The following is a 20,381-nucleotide window of genomic DNA, read 5'->3' as shown; positions in this document are numbered from 1 at the left end:
AATAATAAATATAATCATAATAATACATCTTCTCTGTCAGCCTAGCTCCATTTAGTACATTACAAATGAGAAGGAAGTTTATGGCCCCTCCCACATTCCTGCACCTCACTGATTAGCTGAGGGCAGTTCAGTGTGACACAAGGCTGAGAAGAAAGAAGCTACTGAAATACGATGTATGCTATGCTCACATGTTTACAAAGCAAGTTAGATATGACAGAGCAGTTTCTGGGAGAAAAAAAAGAGTGAGACCAGAAACACACTAGGAGCGATTTCTAATCGTGAGTGATTTGAAAAAGCTCTTGCTAATGCAATGCTATGGGGGATTTTGATAAAATCACATTGCTTATAGCATTAAATTAGCAAGAGTTTTCAAATTGCAAAGCGCTCAGAAATTAGTTCCTAGTGGGTTTATGTGCCAAGGGAGGAAATTACATCATGATTGGCTTCAGTCAGAGGCAGCAAACATGGAAAATGATTATTTTCTAGTGAACGATTGACACATTATGATTATTTTCTAGTGAACAATTGACACATTACAATTATTTTCTAGTGAAGCGTTGCCCACATTAGATTATTTTATGGTGAAACATTCTGCGTTACGATTATTTTCTGGTGAAAGATTGCTGCATAATTACGATTATTTTATGGTGAAACGCTGCCCACATTATGATTATTTTTTAGTGAAAGATTGCCACATTATTTTCTAGTGAAGCATTGCTGCATTATGATTATTTTCTAGTGCAAGATTGCCACATTATTTTCTAGTGCAAGATTGCCACATTATTTTCTAGTGAATCATTGCTGCATTACTATTATTTTCTAGTGAAAGATTGCCACATTATTTTCTAGTGAAGCATTGCTGCATTACGATTATTTTCTAGTGAAAGATTGCCACATTACGATTATTTTCTGGTGAAACATTGCTGCGTTAAGATTATTTTATGGTGAAACGCTCATTATGATTATTTTCTAGTGAAAGATTGCCACATTATTTTCTATTGAAGCATTGCTGCGTTACGATTATTTTCTGGTGAAAGATTGCCACATTACGATTATTTTGTAGTGAAACATTTTGCTGCATTATGATTTTCTGGTGAAACGCTGCCCACATTACGATTATTTTGTGATGCAACATTGCTGTATTGCGATTATGTTCTGGTGAGAGATTGACATATTACGACTATTTTCTAGTGACACATTGCTGTACTGCGATTATTTTCTGGTGAAAGATTGACACATTATGATTATTTCCTAGTGAAACATTGCTGCATTATGATTATTTTCTGATGAAAGATTGCCACATACGATTATTTTCATGTGGGGGCACAACGGGGGGGAGGGGGGGGTCGGGTCGGAAAGGGGGGTAGGGGAACGCCACAGGTTTTCTCGCCTGGAGTGACGCAATGGCTAGAGGCGCCCCTGGTTAGGCATATACTATACTGTATGTGTAAGATCTTAGCTTTTTAATGCACAAGGAGCAGATGGTAGAGTTGGGCTATGTATATTTTGCAGGTCTTTTTGTGAACGCATTTTTCAGAGTACCTTTCATGCATGGTGCCACTTCCCAAGTAAAGAGATGCATGCTGTACATGCTTATTGACATACTTAAAGAGAAACCGTGACCAAGAATTGAACTTCATTCCAATCAGTAGCTGATACCTCCTTTCCCATTAGAAATCTATTCCTTTTCACAAATGGATGATCAGGAGGCTCTGTATGGCTGATATTGTGGTAAAAACCCCTCCCACAGGAAACTGTAAGGACCATGGTCCTGGCAGTTTCTTGTGTGTGAACCTCATTGCATTGTGGGGAATAGCTGTTTACAGCTGTTTCCAACTGCCAAAAAAGCAAGCAGCAGCTACTCCCAGTGACATCACTTGCCAGCAGTAAAAATGTCACCATCTGATGTCAGCAGGGCTGTGGAGTCAGAGTTGGAGTCGGAGTCAAGGAGTCGGAGTTGGGGCAATTTTGGGCACCCGGAGTCTGAGTCGTTGATTTCATAAACTGAGGAGTCTGAGTCGGGAGTCGAATGATTTTTGTACAACATCCACAGCCCTGTTAAGTGTTAGGCTAAGGAATCGGAGTCGAGGAGTCGGAGTCGGAGCCATTTTGGGTACCCGGAGTCGGAGTTGGAGTCGTGGTTTCATAAACTGAGGAGTTGGAGTCGGAAGATTTTTGTCCCGACTCCACAGCCCTGGATGTCAGAATTTAAATCAGGGAGAGGAAAGCTTTTGCAATAGGCAAACACTGTCTAAATCATTTATAGAGAATTATTTAAAAAATTAAGCACTTTTTTTTTATTACATTATTGTCACTGGAGTTCCTCTTTAACCTGTGGTCTGCTAGATTCTCAGGAGTGGTGCCTGTCAAGTTAAAGGATACCCGAGGCGACATGTGACATGATGAGATAGACATGTGTATGTACAGTGCCTAGCACACTAATAACTATTCTGTGTTCCTTTTTTTTCTTTCTCTGCCTGAAAGAGTTAAACATCAGGTATGTAAGAGGCAGTTTCTGTCAGTCAGGGCTGTGTCAAACTACAGTGATAAGAAATTCCAACTATAAAACACTTTTCTAGCAGGAAATGGCTTTCTTAGAGCAGGAAATAGATAAAATGGGTCAATAGTTCATAGATTTTAGCTCTGGCATACTTCAATGAATATGTCATTGAGCAGAGACAATGAAACGGTAAATAGTAAAAGCTAGATTTAAATATAAAATAAATCTGTGGGATAACTAAAAAGTCATTTTTAGAAGACTGAGGATAGAAACAATTGTTTATTTAATTTGTTTATTTTCACCTCGGGTGTCCTTTTAAGACTAGCCTGTATATGCACCTCAATGCACTTGGTATTCACAATCAGAAAAGATTTTCATTTCCCTAAATGTTTGTTGCTGAATGCATGTGCTATTCATAATCACTGGATCTATTTTAATAAAAGAGAATCTGTACTCTAATATTTTTACACTAAAAAGCATACCATTCTATTCCTTATTTTCTCCTGGGTCCCTCTGTGCTGTTTCTGCCACTCTCTGCTGCAATCCTGGCTTGTAATTAACAATTTTAGGCAGTGTTTACAGGGACGGATCAAGACCAAGTTGCGCCTGGGGCAAGGTCAGGTTTTGGCGCCTAAAGGTCAGGTTTTGGCGCCTAAACTGCCATTCATTTTGCCGCCTTTTTAAGAATTCAACAAACTGCGCCTGGGGCAAGATACCCGCTTGCCCCCCCCTAGATCCGTCCCTGAGTGTTTACAAACAAACTAACCAGCTTGCGATAGGCTCACATAAACAGAGTGTGTGAGTCATACAGAGTGTGCAGGGGGCCAGCAGAGGGTGTGTATCGCTTCTATCCAATCACAAGCAGCCCTGCACATTCCACACATTCAAGCCTTAGCCCAACAGACACGACACAGTAAAGGAGATAAGATTTATTGCAGAGACAGTGCAATTAGGAAAGGCTGCAGTAAGCCAGAACACATTAGAACAGGCATAGGAACTTATAGGATAGAAGAACGAAGGCTGAAAAATGTGTTACAGAGTCTCTTTCAATTAAAGGCTCCTTATATGCTGAGGGGAATTTGCAACAGCAGGAAACTAAAGAGGATATATTTTTATACTGGGACAACACCCAAGGAAAAATTAGTTTACAAGTAAGGTGTTAACACTAAATGAGGGTTGTGAGCAACAGCTGTAAAAATAATTATTTTATGTGTCCCTAGTGCTGATATACACCCATGTGTTCTGTACACAGTTGGACGACACACATGGAACGAGAGTCTTTTCACATGAGGACTGTATATGCACAGAAGCTACTGCTGTATGTGGGTAGAGGGAGGAGCTGATTAACCAAATAGCAGCTTCAAACAGAATGCTTTGTTTGAAAGCTGCTTGTGCGCTGTGGCATAGCACTTTTGGTTGCTTAGTGCAGCCAAATGAGGGCATGGCAGTAAGAAGTTTACCTGTTCCAGGTGGCTTTTTCTCTTCCTCCACCGGCGGCTCTGAACTTCCGGCAGGTCTTCTAGGTCCCGATTACATCCGACCACCTGATATGACATATGATCGGATCTAGGAGACCGTGTCAGCATTATAGCGCCACCCAGTGGTGGAACCGGGTGATGGAAGGTATGCAAGAGACTCTTCCACCACTGGTACAAAATATAATGGGAGCACCTAGCGCTCAAATACTGATCCAAAATGATGCTAATATAAACAGTCACTGTGGCTGTTTAGCCAAGTCCCATAAGCATCAAATGCGGAAGACACACTGTGTGGACAACTGCGGAGTGTGGGGGAAAAGGTCCCTCAAAAGCGCAGCTGAACTCAAAGCTTGCGCGGGGACGCTCCGTCCTTCCCTCTCCACATCCACCGGTAGTGACGTCACCCTCTGCGCTTCACCACTCTCCAGGCATGTGTCGGCTTACTTCCTGGGGATGATGAAGGCGTGAGGCCGAAATCCGGATCGGGATACACATTTTACATGCAATAAAATCAAGAATCCGTCTTGTAAGTGCATCCTTATGCGCAGCGTTACCAACACTTAGCGCAGTCTGCACAATTAGTTTGTCCCCTCTGTATACCCTTATCCAGGAAGTAAGCCGACACATGCCTGGAGAGTGGTGAAGCACAGAGGGTGACGTCACTACCGGCGGATGTGGAGAGGGAAGGACGGAGCGTTCAAAGAACGGGATTTCCTGAAGGGCTTCCCACGGCGACGGGGCGGGATGACGTCACCGACGTCGTGACATTTAAGGGAGTCCCGATCTACCCCTCAGTGCTGCCTGGCACTGATTGGCCAGGCAGCGCACGGGGTCTGGGGGGGGTGGCGGCGCGGCGATCGGTGGGTGGCGGTGGCGATCGGGCAGTACACGCAGCTAGCAAAGTGCTAGCTGCCTGTACCAGAAAATAAATTATGCGAATCGGCCCAGCAGGGCCTGAGAAATCCTCCTGCGCAGCAGAGCCCAAGCTCAGCTCGGGCTTACCGCCAGGAAGGTTAAATAGAACCTGAGGTGGCATATTGTAATCCTAATAGGACCCAGAGGAATGTCGTGTGCACAATGGCATGCCTCTCAGGGTCACTGTACCTCCGCTGCCAGCACCCCCTGAACTCTGCTGTACCCCCTTAACCTCTTGACGACCAGCTAATGCCGATTGGCGTAAACTGGTCGTCTGCGGGTTACCATGGAAACGGCCGCTCGATCGAGCGGCCTTTCCATGTCAGTTCACGGAGGGTGTCTCCGTGAACAGCCGGAGAGCCGCCGATCGCGGCTCGTCGGCAAAATGTAAACAGGCGGGGAAGAAATCCCCGCTGTTTACATCATACGGCGCTGCTGCGCAGCAGCACCGTAAGGCAGATCGGCGATCCCCGGCCTCTGATTGGCCGGGGATCGCCGGCATATGATAGGCTGAAGCCTATCCTTCAATGTGCAGGACGGAAATCCGTCCTGCGCAGCTCACAGGTAGTGTTGGGCGAACAGTGTTCGCCACTGTTAGGGTTCTGCAGAACATCACCCTGTTCGGGTGATGTTCGAGTTCGGCCGAACATCTGATGGTGTTCGGCCAAACTGTTCGGCCATATGGCCGAACTAAGAGCGCATGGCTGAACGTTCCCCGAACGTTCGGCTAGCGCTGTGATTGGCCGAACGGGTCACGTGTAGTGTTGGGCGAACATCTAGATGTTCGGGTTCGGGCCGAACATGGTCGCGATGTTCGGGTGTTCGAGCCGAACTCCGAACATAATGGAAGTCAATGGGGACCCGAACTTTCGTGCTTTGTAAAGCCTCCTTACATGCTACATACCCCAAATTTACAGGGTATGTGCACCTTGGGAGTGGGTACAAGAGGGAAAAAAATTTAGCAAAAAGAGTTTATAGTTTTTGAGAAAATCGATTTCAAAGTTTCAAAGGGAAAACTGTCTTTTAAATGCGGGAAATGTCTGTTTTCTTTGCACAGGTAACATGCTTTTTGTCGGCATGCAGTCATAAATGTAATACAGATAAGAGGTTCCAGGAAAAGGGACTGGTGGTAACGCTAACCCAGCAGCAGCACACGTGATGGAACAGGAGGAGGGCGGCGCAGGAGGAGAAGGCCACGCTTTGAGACACAACAACCCAGGCCTTGCATGAGGACAAGAAGCGTGCGGATAGCAATTTGCATTTTGTCGCCATGCAGTCATAAATGTAATACAGATGAGGTTCAATAAACAGGGACCGGAAACGCTAACCCATCACAGATGTTCATTGTTCATGTTACTTGGTTGGGGTCCGGGAGTGTTGCGTAGTCGTTTCCAATCCAAGATTGATTCATTTTAATTTGAGTCAGACGGTCTGCATTTTCTGTGGAGAGGCGGATACGCCGATCTGTGACGATGCCTCCGGCAGCACTGTAACAGCGTTCCGACATAACGCTGGCTGCCGGGGAAGCCAGCACCTCGATTGCGTACATTGCCAGTTTGTGCCAGGTGTCTAGCTTCGATACCCAATAGTTGAAGGGTGCAGATGGATTGTTCAACACAGCTATGCCATCTGACATGTAGTCCTTGACCATCTTCTCCAGGCGATCGGTGCTGGAGGTGGATCTGCACGCTTGCTGTTCTGTGTGCTGCTGCATGGGTGTCAGAAAATTTTCCCACTCCAAGGACACTGCCGATACCATTCCCTTTTGGGCACTAGCTGTGGCTTGTGTTGTTTGCTGCCCTCCTGGTCGTCCTGGGTTTGCGGAAGTCAGTCTGTCGGCCTACAATTGGCTAGAGGAGGGGGAGGATGTCAATCTCCTCTCTAAAGTCTCCACAAGGGCCTGCTGGTATTCTTCCATTTTGACCTGTCTGATTCTTTCTTCAAGCAGTTTTGGAACATTGTGTTTGTACCGTGGATCCAGAAGGGTATAAACCCAGTAATTGGTGTTGTCCAGAATGCGCACAATGCGTGGGTCGCGTTCAATGCAGTCCTAGGCCGAAGAGGTCATAGCCTAGGGTCACAAAAACCTGTTTATTTGGTCAATTTCAATGGTAGTGATGCTGACGTACATAAATCTCAGCCATGGCCGTTAGCAACGTCTGAATTTCACGAAATGTCTCATGCAGGTAGAAGACATATTGTTAGACTTGGATTCCAAAGATGGGGTCCCTACATCTCTGCAAACCAGAGTTACAGGGGTGCAAAATTGGTAAAATCCCCCATAGGCTTTCATTGCCTCCCTATTTCACTTTCCAAAATCTCACATCTTTTCAAAGGGCAATGGCTCAGCAGTACCAAATTTTCTAGCATTGTAGGGACTCTTAGGGGGATCATGACTGGTGAGTTTTGCCACTGCTGAGCCATTGCCCTTTGAAATGGTGTGAGATTTTGGAACGGTAAATAGTAGGCCCAATGAAAGCCTATGGGGGATTTTACCAATTTTGGAGCCCTGTAACTCTGGTTTGCAGAGATGTAGAGACCCCATCTTTGGAATCCAAGTCTAACAATATGTCTTCTACCTGCATGAGACATTTCGTGAGATTCAGACGTTGCTAACGGCCATTGCTGCGATTTATGTACGTCAGACTCGCCACCATTGAAATTGCCCAAATAAACAGGTTTTTGTGACCCTAGGCTATGACCTCTTCGGCCTAGGGGCCCAAAACTCACCAGTCATGTTCCCCCTAAGGGTCCCTACAATGCTAGAAAATTTGCCACTGCTGAGCAATTGCCCTTTGAAAAGATGTGAGATTTTGGAAAGTGAAATAGGGAGGCAATGAAAGCCTATGGGGGATTTTACCAATTTTGGACCCCTGTAACTCTGGTTTGCAGAGATGTAGGGACCCCATCTTTGGAATCCAAGTCTAACAATATGTCTTCTACCTGCATGAGACATTTCGTGAAATTCAGACGTTGCTAACGGCCATGGCTGAGATTTATGTACGTCAGCATCACTACCATTGAAATAGCCCAAATAAACAGGTTTTTGTGACCCTAGGCTATGACCTCTTTGGCCTAGGGGCCCGAAACTCACCAGTCATGTTCCCCCTAAGGGTCCCTACAATGCTAGAAAATTTGCCACTGCTGAGCAATTGCCCTTTGAAAAGATGTGAGATTTTGGAAAGTGAAATAGGGAGGCAATGAAAGCCTATGGGGGATTTTACCAATTTTGCACCCCTGTAACTCTGGTTTGCAGAGATGTAGGGACCCCATCTTTGGAATCCAAGTCTAACAATATGTCTTCTACCTGCATGAGACATTTCGTGAAATTCAGACGTTGCTAATGGCCATGGCTGAGATTTATGTACGTCAGCATAACTACCATTGAAATTGCCCAAATAAACAGGTTTTTGTGACCCTAGGCTATGACCTCTTTGGCCTAGGGGCCCGAAACTCACCAGTCATGTTCCCCCTAAGGGTCCCTACAATGCTAGAAAATTTGCCACTGCTGAGCAATTGCCTTTTGAAAAGATGTGAGATTTTGGAACTGTAAATAGGAGGCCCAATGAAAGCCTATGGGGGATTTTACCAAATTTGGAGCCCTGTAACTCTGGTTTGCAGAGATGTAGGGAACCCATCTTTGGAGCCCAAGTCTAACAATATGTCTTCTACCTGCATGAGACATTTCGTGAGATTCAGACCTTGCTAACGGCCATTGCTGCGATTTATGTATGTCAGACTCGCCACCATTGAAATTGCCCAAATAAACAGGTTTTTGTGACCCTAGGCTATGACCTCTTCGGCCTAGGACTGCATTGAACGCGACCCACGCATTGTGCGCATTCTGGACAACACCAATTACTGGGTTTATACCCTTCTGGATCCACGGTACAAACACAATGTTCCAAAACTGCTTGAAGAAAGAATCAGACAGGTCAAAATGGAAGAATACCAGCAGGCCCTTGTGGAGACTTTAGAGAGGAGATTGACATCCTCCCCCTCCTCTAGCCAGTTGTACGCCGACAGACTGACTTCCGCAAACCCAGGACGACCAGGAGGGCAGCAAACAACACAAGCCGCAGCTAGTGCCCAAAAGGGAATGGTATCGGCAGTGTCCTTAGAGTGGGAAAATTTTCTGACACCCATGCAGCAGCACACAGAACAGCAAGCGTGCAGATCCACCTCCAACACCGATCGCCTGGAGAAGATGGTCAAGGACTACATGTCAGATGGCATAGCTGTGTTGAACAATCCATCTGCACCCTTCAACTATTGGGTATCGAAGCTAGGCACCTGGCACGAACTGGCAATGTACGCAATAGAGGTGCTGGCTTGCCCGGCAGCCAGCGTTCTGTCGGAACGCTGTTACAGTGCTGCCGGAGGCATCGTCACAGATCGGCGTATCCGCCTCTCCACAGAAAATGCAGACCGTCTGACTCAAATTAAAATGAATCAATCCTGGATTGGAAACGACTACGCAACACTCCCGGGACCCCAACCAAGTAACATGAACAATGAACATCTATGATGGGTTAGCGCTTCCGGTCCCTGTTTATTGAACCTCTCATCTGTATTACATTTATGACTGCATGGCGACAAAATGCAAATTGCTATCCGCACACTTCTTGTCCTCATGCAAGGCCTGAGTTGTTGTGTCTCAAAGCGTGGCCTTCTCCTCCTGCGCCACCCTCCTCCTGTTCCATCACGTGTGCTGCTGCTGGGTTAGCGTTACCGGTCCCTTTTCCTGGAACCTCTTATCTGTATTACATTTATGACTGCATGCCGACAAAAAGCATGTTACCTGTGCAAAGAAAACAGACATTTCCCGCATTTAAAAGACAGTTTTCCCTTTGAAACTTTAAAATCAATTTTCTCAAAAACTATAAGCTCTTTTTGCTAAAAAATTTTTCCTCTTGTACCCACTCCCAAGGTGCACATACCCTGTAAATTTGGGGTATGTAGCATGTAAGGAGGCTTTACAAAGCACGAAAGTTCGGGTCCCCATTGACTTCCATTATGTTCGGAGTTCGGCTCGAACACCCGAACATCGCAGCCATGTTCGGCCCGAACCCGAACATCTAGATGTTCGCCCAACACTACTCACAGGGAAAGGGAGAGGGAGGGAGCTTCGAGACGGCAGAGAACGCTGCGGAGGGGGGCTTTGAAGAGCCCCCCCCCCCCGCTAAGCAAATGCAGCCGGCGGCGATCAGACACCCCCAGCAGGACATCCCCCTAGTGGGGAAAAAAGGTGGGTAGTCTGATCGCCCTGCTGCACTCCTGATCGGTGCTGTGGGCTGTAGAGCCCATGCAGCACCGATCATTAAAAAATCCCCTGGTCGGCAAGTGGTTAAAAGATCACCAAGCTAGCGAAAATCTGTTTGTCGCTAGCCTGCTTTATTTATGCGAGGCTGTCAATCAGCCTCCTCCTTACCGCCGTCTCTATGACAGGCTTCCCCTGCAGCACTCCGCCTCTGTTAGCTTCCTCCAATAGGAAGCCAAGCCACGACCCAGGAAATAGTCCTGGGTGGAAAAGCAAAAAGTGTTTCAGTTATTTTTTATAACCTTTTTTTCCTGTAACTTACCAAAACGTGTCAAACGAGCATCTAGTATACATTTTGAGTAAATTCAAAACTAAATATCAAAATTACTTCCCAAAATAAATCTCTGATCGTTTACACTTCTGAGGTGCAGCTGCTCAACCTGCACTAATACAAATGTATAGGTGGTCGTAAATCTAGCGATGATGGGCAGATTCGACCAAGAGACAGATCTCTCTCTGATCAAATCTGATGAGAGAGATCTGTCGACTGTCCATACACCGCAGGCTTATTCCCAGTCGATTTTAGCATGAAATGTCTTGGGAATCGACGTAGCCCGCCACCTCACCGCTCCCCCCCAGTGTATAAATGTACACTGCATTTATATACAGTGGGTTGCAAAAGTATTCTGCCCCCTTGAAGTTTACCACATTTTGTCACATTACTGCCACAAACATGCATCAATTTTATTGGAATTCCACGTGAAAGACCAATACAAAGTGGTGTACATGTGAGAAGTGGATCGAAAATCATACATCATTCCAAACATTTTTTACGAATAACTGCAAAGTGGGGTGTGCGTAATTATTCGGCCCCCTGAGTCAATACTTTGTAGAACCACCTTTTACTGCAATTACAGCTGCCAGTCTTTTAGGGTATGTCTCTACCTGCTTTGTACATCTAGAGACTGAAATCCTTGCCCATTCTTCTTTGCAAAACAGCTCCAGCTCAGTCAGATTAGATGGACAGGGTTTGTGAACAGCAGTTTTCAGATTTTGCCACAGATTCTCAATTGGATTTAGATCTGGACTTTGACTGGGCCATTCTAACACATAGGACCTGATTCACAAAGCGGTGCAAACTTTTTCGCGGACTTTTGCGCGCGCAATTTGCCGCGATTCGCGAGACTGGGGCGGAGGTTCACCTTCCAGCAGGACAATGACCCTAAACATAAAACCAGGGCAACAATGGAATGGTTTAAAACAAAACATATCTTTGGGCCTGATTCACAAAGCGGTGCAAACTTTTTCGAGGACTTTTGCGCGCGCAAAGTGCCGCGATTCGCGCGATCGCTGACTTTTGCGCGCGCAATTGCAACCCACTGTATTACCTGACTGTGCGGTGCCCATCCGTCCTCAGAATACCCCGCAGGTTATTGTATTGTATTCAATACACAAAAAATGAGTTTGCTGCCAGACAGTGATGCTCGGATACCCCTTTTTATTATTCGAGTTAGGTCGAATTCGAATAGTAAATTATTCGAGTTCGGTCGAATATTCGAATATTTTTTACTATTCGATTCGACCTCGGAATTCGAGCTCACTATTCGAGTCGGTATTCGAGCTCATTATTCGAGCTGACTATTCGAATTGGCCTTAAATAGCTTCCAACACTTGTTTTGGATGCAAGAAACATCTTTTTTTCCAAGTAACAACAGCAAGTGATTATGTGGGGATGTTCCTTTAAAAAAAAAAAAAAGTGGAAAGAGAAGTTGTGTCCAAAATTCTGTTCAGTACTGTATATACTTCTTCTTCTTCTTCTTTATCTTCTATATCTTCTTCTTCTTTTTCTTCTTCTTCTTCTTCTTCTTCTTCTATATCTTCTTCTTCTTCTTCTTCTACTTCTTCTTCTTCTTCTTCTACGTCTTCTTCTTCGTCTTCTTCTTCGTCTTCTTCTTCGTCTTCTTCTTCGTCTTCTTATTCTTCTTCTTCATCTTCATCTTCTTCTTCTTCTTCATCTTCTTCTTCATCTTCTTCTTCTTCTTTTTCTATATCTTCTTCTTCTTCTCCTTCTTCTTCTTCTTTTTCTATATCTTCTTCTTCTTCACTTCTTTCTTTTTTGTTAAAGAAATGCAGCTATTTTTGAGCGTAATAAATAGCTGGTGGCGCATGGTGGAAGCGCCATTGTATGTGCTCCCTGGCAGTGGAAACACACAGACAGCAGGAGGTAAATTCAGCAGCAGCAGGAGGAGGATGATTGTGTGGCAGCAGGCAGTCAATGAGGCAGGCAGCGAGACATAATAGGCTGTGGTACCTAGCGGTGGTACCAGGCCGTAAATACACAGCATGAGGTTCCAGACAGCGGTCGTGAAGCCCACATCATGTCCAATACACAACTGGGACAACACAGTTTTCAACCCGGACACCTCTAAAAATAATATCACAAAGTATTAAAAAGTATATATATATATATATATATATATTTTTTTTTTTTAAAGAAATGCAGCTATTTTTGAGCGTAATAAATAGCTGGTGGCGCATGGTGGAAGCGCCATTGTATGTGCTCCCTGGCAGTGGAAACACACAGACAGCAGGAGGTAAATTCAGCAGCAGCAGCAGGAGGAGGATGATTGTGTGGCAGCAGGCAGTCAATGAGGCAGGCAGCGAGACATAATAGGCTGTGGTACCTAGCGGTGGCACCAGCCCATAAATACACAACAGGAGGTCCCAGACAGCGGTCGTGCAGCCCACATCGTGTCCAATACACAACTGGGACAACACAGTTTTCAACCCGGGCACCTCAGAAAAATTAAACCTTTTTTTTTTTTTTTTTTTTTTTAAAGCAAATTAAACAGATAGCTATTGTTGGACGTAATAGCTGGTGGCAGAGTGGCAGCAGAAGGTAAATCTGCGTACCCTGGCAGTGGGAAACACAGACAGACAGCAGAAGGGCAGTACACAGCAGCCCACTGTAGGTGTAAAATGTGTGGCTACAGGCGACGTAATAGTCAAACTGAACCAGGCTGGCTTAGTGAGCAGGAGCCAGGAGGTGGTAAAGGGTGGTAAGGCATATTAACGATGGTTCCGGCAGCCAGTTCATGTCCCCCTCTCGCTGACAACAGGGGCCAGGAACTCGCCTTCCACCCACGCCTGGTTCATGTTGAGAAACGTCAGTCTGTCCACAGACTGATCCAGATGTCCTCCCTCTGTTTCATCTGGATCACCCTGGGGTCCCTGCGCAGGCACGTCAGCATGTGCGCTGCCATTGGGAAGAGGTGGGCCACGTGTGCTGGCACATCGACGGCAGTGCTGTCCTCATCCTCCTCCTCTGCCGCCTCATCCTCTCTCCACCCCCGCACCAACTCAGCTGCACTGTGCTGATCCCCCTCATCAGCAGCAAGGTCAGGGACCTCCACCAAGTCCTCCTCCTCCTCCCCCTCAGAGGTGGACTGTGCAGCTGCATGCCGCTCCTGCTGGGCCAAGGCTGCCGCTCCCTGTTCCAGCAAAGCATCGAGGGCCCTGTTCAGCAGACAAACCAGGGGCACCCACTCGCACACCATAGCATGGTCCCTGCTCACCATGTTGGTGGCCTGCAGAAAGGGAGCCAGCACTAAGCACACCTGCTGCATGTGCCCCCAGTCGTCATCGGGGACGATGGACGGGATGTTGCTGGTCTTGTCCCTTTTCTGAGCGGCGGACACAGTGGCCAGGGCAAGGTACTGGTTGACAGCGTGCTTCTGTTCAACCAGACGCTCCAACATCGCCAGGGTGGAGTTCCAGCGAGTTGGAACGTCAAGGATCAGCCGATGGCGTGGCAGCTCCAGCTCCTTTTGCACGTCTTCCAGGCTCGCAGAGGCTGCAGGCGAGCGCCGGAAGTGACGCACAACATTCCTTGCCGTTTCCAGCAGTTCGCCCATCCCCTGGTAGGTGCGCAAGAACTTCTGCACCACCAGGCTCAGCACGTGGGCAAGACAGGGGATGTGGGTCAGGTTTCCCCTGTCGATTGCGGCAACCAGATTGGCCCCATTGTCGGCCACCACCTCTCCGACTCTGAGGCCTCTGGGGGTCAGCCAAATCCTCTCCTGCTCCTGGAGTTTGGCCAACACATGGGTTGCCGTCAGTTTGGTCTTCCCAAGGCTGACCAACTGCAGCAGTGCTTGGCAGTGGAGTGGCTTCACGCTGATGCTGAGGCGGGGGGTTTGGCCAGGTGTGCTGGAAGATGGCAGAGGATCGGAGGAACCTGCTGCAGTTCCCCTGACCCTGCGGGGTGGCACCACCCACTGTGTTGCTGCTGTGCCCGCTGCTGCTCTCCCATCCTCACCCCCTTCCACCAAGCTGACCCAGTGGACAGTGAAGGACAGGTAGCGGCCTGTCCCAAAGCGGCTGCTCCAGGAGTCCATGGTGACGTGGACCCTTTCACCAACCGCGTGCTCCAGCCCTCGCTCCACATTGGCCATCACAAAGCGGTGCAGTGCAGGCATGACCTGGCAGGCGAAGAAGTGTCTGCTGGGGAGCTGCCAGTCTGGGGCTGCACAAGCAAGCAGCGCACGCATGTCGCTCCCCTCCTGCACGAGCTTTTACGGCAGGAGTTGGGAGCACATGGCCCATGCCAGCAAGCCGTTCAGCTGCCGCACGCGATGGCTGCTGGGAGGCAGAGCCCTAACCACCCCCTGGAAGGACTCGCTCAAAAGGCTCTGGCGTCGCCTTTTGCTAGCACGGGAATCAGCGGAGACAGCAGAGGAGTCCACTGAGGACTGGCTGCCAGAACAGGCCTCAGTGTCGGCGGCAGGAGTTGCAGAGGGGGGAGGAGCAGTGCGTTTCCGCACTCCTGCTGGTGGTGCTGGAGGAGCAGGAGGGCGGGTGGCTGCTGTTGCTGCTGAAGGCTGTGCAGTGCTGGGTGTGGTGCCACTGCCAGCACCAGATGCCTTCAGCCTCTTGAACTCCTCATGCTGGTGGTAATGTTTAGCAGCAAGATGGTTGATAAGAGAGCTGGTGCTGAACTTTAAGGGGTCTGCACCTCTGCTCAACTTCCGCTGACAGTGGTTGCAAGTGGCGTACTTGCTGTGAACTGTGGGCATGGTGAAAAATTGCCAGATTGGTGACGTGAAAAACCCCCTACGGACTGGAGCCGCTGCTGCCTGTCTCCCTGTGGTGGTTGGGGGGGGGGGGGGGGGCTTGGGTGCGGCTGGTGGTGGTACTGGCAGATGCTGCTGCTGCTGAGCCTGAGACACCAGCAGGCTTTGGGACCTGCCTACTGCTGCCAATGCTTGCAATGATGCGCCTCCTTGCAAGGCCCACAAGCGCATCCTCCTCCTCCTCCTCCTCAGAGCTGCTGATGATGACCTCCCCAGGAGCTAGTGGCACCCAGTCTTTGTCTCAGTGTCATCATCATCATCATCCTCCCCCTCCTGAAACATGTCCTGCTGGGATGATGACCCCCCAAACTCCTCTCCTGATGCCTGGATGGGCTGCTTGACTGTCGCCACAGTCTTGCTGTCCAATCCCTCCTCCCCCAAAGTGCCCATCAGCATCTCCTCCTCAAAATCGCCAACAACAGCAGACAATTCCCTCATGATGCCTGGGGTCAAAATACTGCTGAATGACAGGTCGCCAACTGACGGTGAACTGGCCTCCTCCCCAGGCCCTGCTGGGCGGCTGCTGCGAACAGGGGTGGTGGTGGTGGTGGTGGTGAGGGTGGAGGCCTCGGATGCAGAGCTGATGGCGGGCTGCTCATCCTCCATCATCAGTTGCATCACAATGGCTGCATCCTTTTCCTCAATGGGACGTTTCCGACCCGGCTAGAGGAAAATAGGAGCAGGTACTACACGCTGCTGCTGCTGTGTCTCTGCAGCGTGAGTTGCAGATGCTCCTGCTGGGCGCCCAAGGCGTCCACGGCCAGTGGCTATAGGCGGAATGTTGGCCACTGACGCAGCTGCTGCTGCTGCGGAACTGTGCATGGTGGCGCTGCTTGCCACAATGCTGCTCCCTCTCCTCCTGATTCCCTTGCTGCCCTTCCCCTTGCCCAAACTGCGTTGGCTGCCACTTCCAGACATCTTAGATGTTTTTGGCGTAAACAAAAAAGTTTTTTAAAAGGGCGGGTGAAAAAGTGGGGTACTTTAATGGAGTGGGTTGGTGGGTGAGGTGACACTAATCACTAAGTGATTAGATCGCTAAGTGATTACTAGTACAGTACAAATACAAAATACAATAATCAGTAATCAGTAAGTGTGAACAGTGAACAGTGAGTGTGTCCCCTAGTACACTAGTACAACTAGAAAATACAATAATCAGTAGTAATCAGATTCAGTAGAAGGAAATAGAGTGTGTGTACACTACAGACAGTGCACGCACACACACACGCAGGAGCTAGCCTATGAACAGGGACTGAGTGTCCCTAGTACAGTAAGTACAACTAGAAAATAGAATAATCAGATTCAGTAGTAATCAGATGATTCAGTAGAAGGGAATAGAGTGTGTACTGTGTACACTACAGACAGTGCACGCACACACACACGCAGGAGCTATGAACAGTGACAGTGAGTGTCCCTAGTACAGTATAACTACAAAATACAATAATCACTCAGTAGTAAGGGACAAGACAGGGTAGAATACCCAGCACAAACACTGGTATAGATGAGAAATAAACTAACAGAGGACAGGAGGACAGCTGCCCACACAGGCAAGGCCCTGAGGCCTAAAGCTGTGTAAGCTTGCCTGCAGCAGCAGCTGTCTCTATGTAACACACAAGCTACTAACTAAAATACAATCTCTATCTAGCTAACAACAATATAGGTGTGTATAGCAGGTGTATGTGAGCAAAAACGCTAGGTGATTGACCACAATAGAGCACTTGCTAAGCCAAAGCACAAAGGAGCAGATCTCTCTCTGTACAAGTCTCAAGCAAGGACGGAAAAACCGAACACGGCGGCCGCTATTTATAGGGTAGGGGCTGGCCAGGGTCCCCCTCTGTGATTGGCTGCCGTCAGAGGGCCTGAGAGCCCTCTGATTGGCTCTAAGGACATCAATCTGGGCTATGCCGCTATTCGAGCTCGGTATTCGAGCTCGAATAGCGCTGTTTGCTCGAATAGCGCGAATAGTGAGTGGGCTATTCGAGTTCACTCGAATATCCCATCCGAATAGCTGCAGCTATTCGAGCTCGAATACCGAGCTCGAATAGCTGAAAAAGAGCTCGAATATTCGAGCTACTCGAATATTCGAGCTCTGCTGAGCACCCCTGCTGCCAGATGTTGATGATGCTAAGTGACCCTGGCGTCATCAACACCAATCGCCTGGTAACATGGCACTATCAGAGATACAAGGGATCAGCACACCAATGGTGAGTAGAGTGGGGCCGAACTTCCGATTTTAGGTTCGCGAACCGGGTTCGCGAACTTCCGCGGAAGGTTCGGTTCGCGTTAAAGTTCGCGAACCGCAATAGGCTTCAATGGGGATGCGAACTTTGAAAAAAAAAAATTATGCTGGCCACAAAAGTGATGGAAAAGATGTTTCAAGGGGTCTAACACCTGGAGGGGGGGCATGGCGGAGTGGGATACATGCCAAAAGTCCCCGGGAAAAATCTGGATTTGACCCAAAGCAGCGTTTTAAGGGCAGAAATCACATTGAATGCTAAATGACAGGCCTAAAGTGCTGGTGGTGGTGGTGTTCACAGAACAGGTATGCAGTGGCAGGTTCACTAAACAGAACAGGTATACAGTGGCGGGTTCACTGAACACAACAGGTATGCAGTGGCGGGTTAACTGAACAGGTATACAGTGGCGGGTTCACTGAACACAACAGGTATGCAGTGGCGGGTTCACTGAACAGAACAGGTATACAGTGGCGGGTTCACAGAACAGGTATGCAGTGGCAGGTTCACTGAACAGAACAGGTACAGTGGCGGGTTCACTGAACACAACAGGTATGCAGTGGCGGGTTCACTGAACAGGAATACAGTGGCGGGTTCACTGAACAGAACAGGTATGCAGTGGCGGGTTCACTGAACAGTACAGGTAGGCAGTGGCAGGTTCACTGAACAGGTATGCAGTGGTGGGTTCACTGAACAGGAATACAGTGGCGGGTTCACTGAACAGAACAGGTATGCAGTGGCGGGTTCACTGAACAGTACAGGTATGCAGTGGCAGGTTCACTGAACAGGTATGCAGTGGTGGGTTCACTGAACAGAACAGGTATACAGTGGCAGGTTCACTGAACAGAACAGGTATGCAGTGGCGGGTTCACTGAACAGAACAGGTATGCAGTGGTGGGTTCACAGAACAGGTATGCAGTGGCAGGTTCACTGAACAGAACAGGTATACAGTGGCGGGTTCACTGAACACAACAGGTATGCAGTGGCGGGTTAACTGAACAGGTATACAGTGGCGGGTTCACTGAACAGAACAGGTATGCAGTGGCGGGTTCACTGAACAGAACAGGTATACAGTGGCGGGTTCATTGAACAGGTATGCAGTGGTGGGTTCACAGAACAGGTATGCAGTGGTGGGTTCACAGTACAGGTATGCAGTGGTGGGTTCACAGAACATGTATGCAGTGGCAGGTTCACTGAACAGGTATGCAGGTATCCAGTGGGCTCACTGAACAGAACAGGTATGCAGCCAGGAACAAGCTAAGCCTAACTAATCTTTCCCTATGAGAGACAGTCTGCAGCAGCTCGCCCTACTCACTAACGCAGGCACACGAGTGAGCGTAATGGCCGCCGCTGCCTGCCTTTTATTAGGGGGGGAGGGGCTCCAGGGGCTAGTGTAGCCTAATTGGCTACACTGGGCCTGCTGACTGTGATGTAGAGGGTCAAAGTTGACCCTCATGGTGCATTATGGGGCGAACCGAACTTCCGCAAAAGTTCGCCTGCGGGACGCGAACGCGAACCACTGAAGTTCGCATGGAACCGTTCGCAGGCGAACCGTTCGGCCCAACTCTAATGGTGAGTATAAGCCGACTCGATTATAAGACCCCCCCCCCCCCTCATGTGCGTGATGCAGAGTGCACATTGGAAGCTAAGCTTCAACTTCCAAATCAGGGCAGTTTATTGGCTAAATTGCACTTAGGGCGAGAGTGTAAAAATTGCACCACACTCGAGAACATTATTTTTGATGGTGTATAGGTTCCCCAGTATAGATAGCCAGGTGTAGGTGTTACCCAGTATAGGAAGCCAGGTACAGGTGTGGCCAGTATAGGTAGCCAGGTTTAGGTGTTATCCCAGTATAGGAAGCCAGGTACAGGTGTGGCCAGTATGGGTAGCCCGGTTTAGGTGTTCCCCAGTATAGGAAACCAGGTAGAGGTGTGGGCAGTATAGGTAGCCAGGTTTGGGTGTTATCCCAGTGTAGGAAGCCAGGTACATTCTGGCCAGTATAGGTAGCCATGTTTAGGTATTCCCCAGTATAAGTTAGAGCCCTATAACTCCCTATACCATTCTAACATATACTGGGGACAGCTGTAGTCTAGGAAACCTCCTGGGCGGCATGCCTGTAATGGTGACAGGCATACTGCTTTGATCTTCTTTTTCCTGCCCATCACCATTATGGGTTAAACGCCAGGGAGGTTAAAGTATGCCATTCGCCCACAACTGTCCCTGGAAAATCCTCCAGTTGCGGCCTGTCGGCACATGTGCAGTCCGGGCCAGGTGCAATCCCCTGTCCCCTGGAGAACGGAGCGGCAGAAGAGGACGACGTGGGAGCGGTTCGGCCAGAGGTTGCTGGAGGAAGCCCCAGATATGTATATTTTCTTTATAACCCCGCATCTCAGGTTCCCTTTAACACATCACAGCAACATTCTCACCCTCCAGTGCCCCCTGTGGCTCCCGCACACATTGCAGCTCCCCTGCACACTGCATAGGCACGGTGTATCGGAACCATACGTGGAAAGTGAAAGAGGCATTCCTAGGGACGTGCTTGAGCCAGTTCCTTCCTGCTCATAATATGCATTCAGCTCAGTCCAAAATAAAGACTAAGCAGTGCAGAGGTCACGGGGAACACTGAAGGGTGAGACCAAAAAAGGATTAAGATGAAATGGGCCTAGGCAAGATAGCATTTTTTTTCCAACCGCTGATTACCCCCTGGCTTTTTTAGTAAGATTGGTTGGGGCTTGCATACACAAGGCCCCTAGACTCTCTCCAGGCCCTAGGCAACTGTATAGGTTTGCCTTGTGCATGTCCCAGCTCTGCACAGCACCGCAGAAAAAAACATTATTAAATGAAGGGGAAAAAAACTCTGTTCAG

This window comes from Hyperolius riggenbachi, chromosome 12, assembly GCF_040937935.1.
Source record: "Hyperolius riggenbachi isolate aHypRig1 chromosome 12, aHypRig1.pri, whole genome shotgun sequence".
NCBI classification, from domain to species: Eukaryota; Metazoa; Chordata; class Amphibia; order Anura; family Hyperoliidae; genus Hyperolius; species Hyperolius riggenbachi.
The sequence above is the reverse complement of the archived record's forward strand: the minus strand, read 5'-3'. Positions refer to the sequence as shown.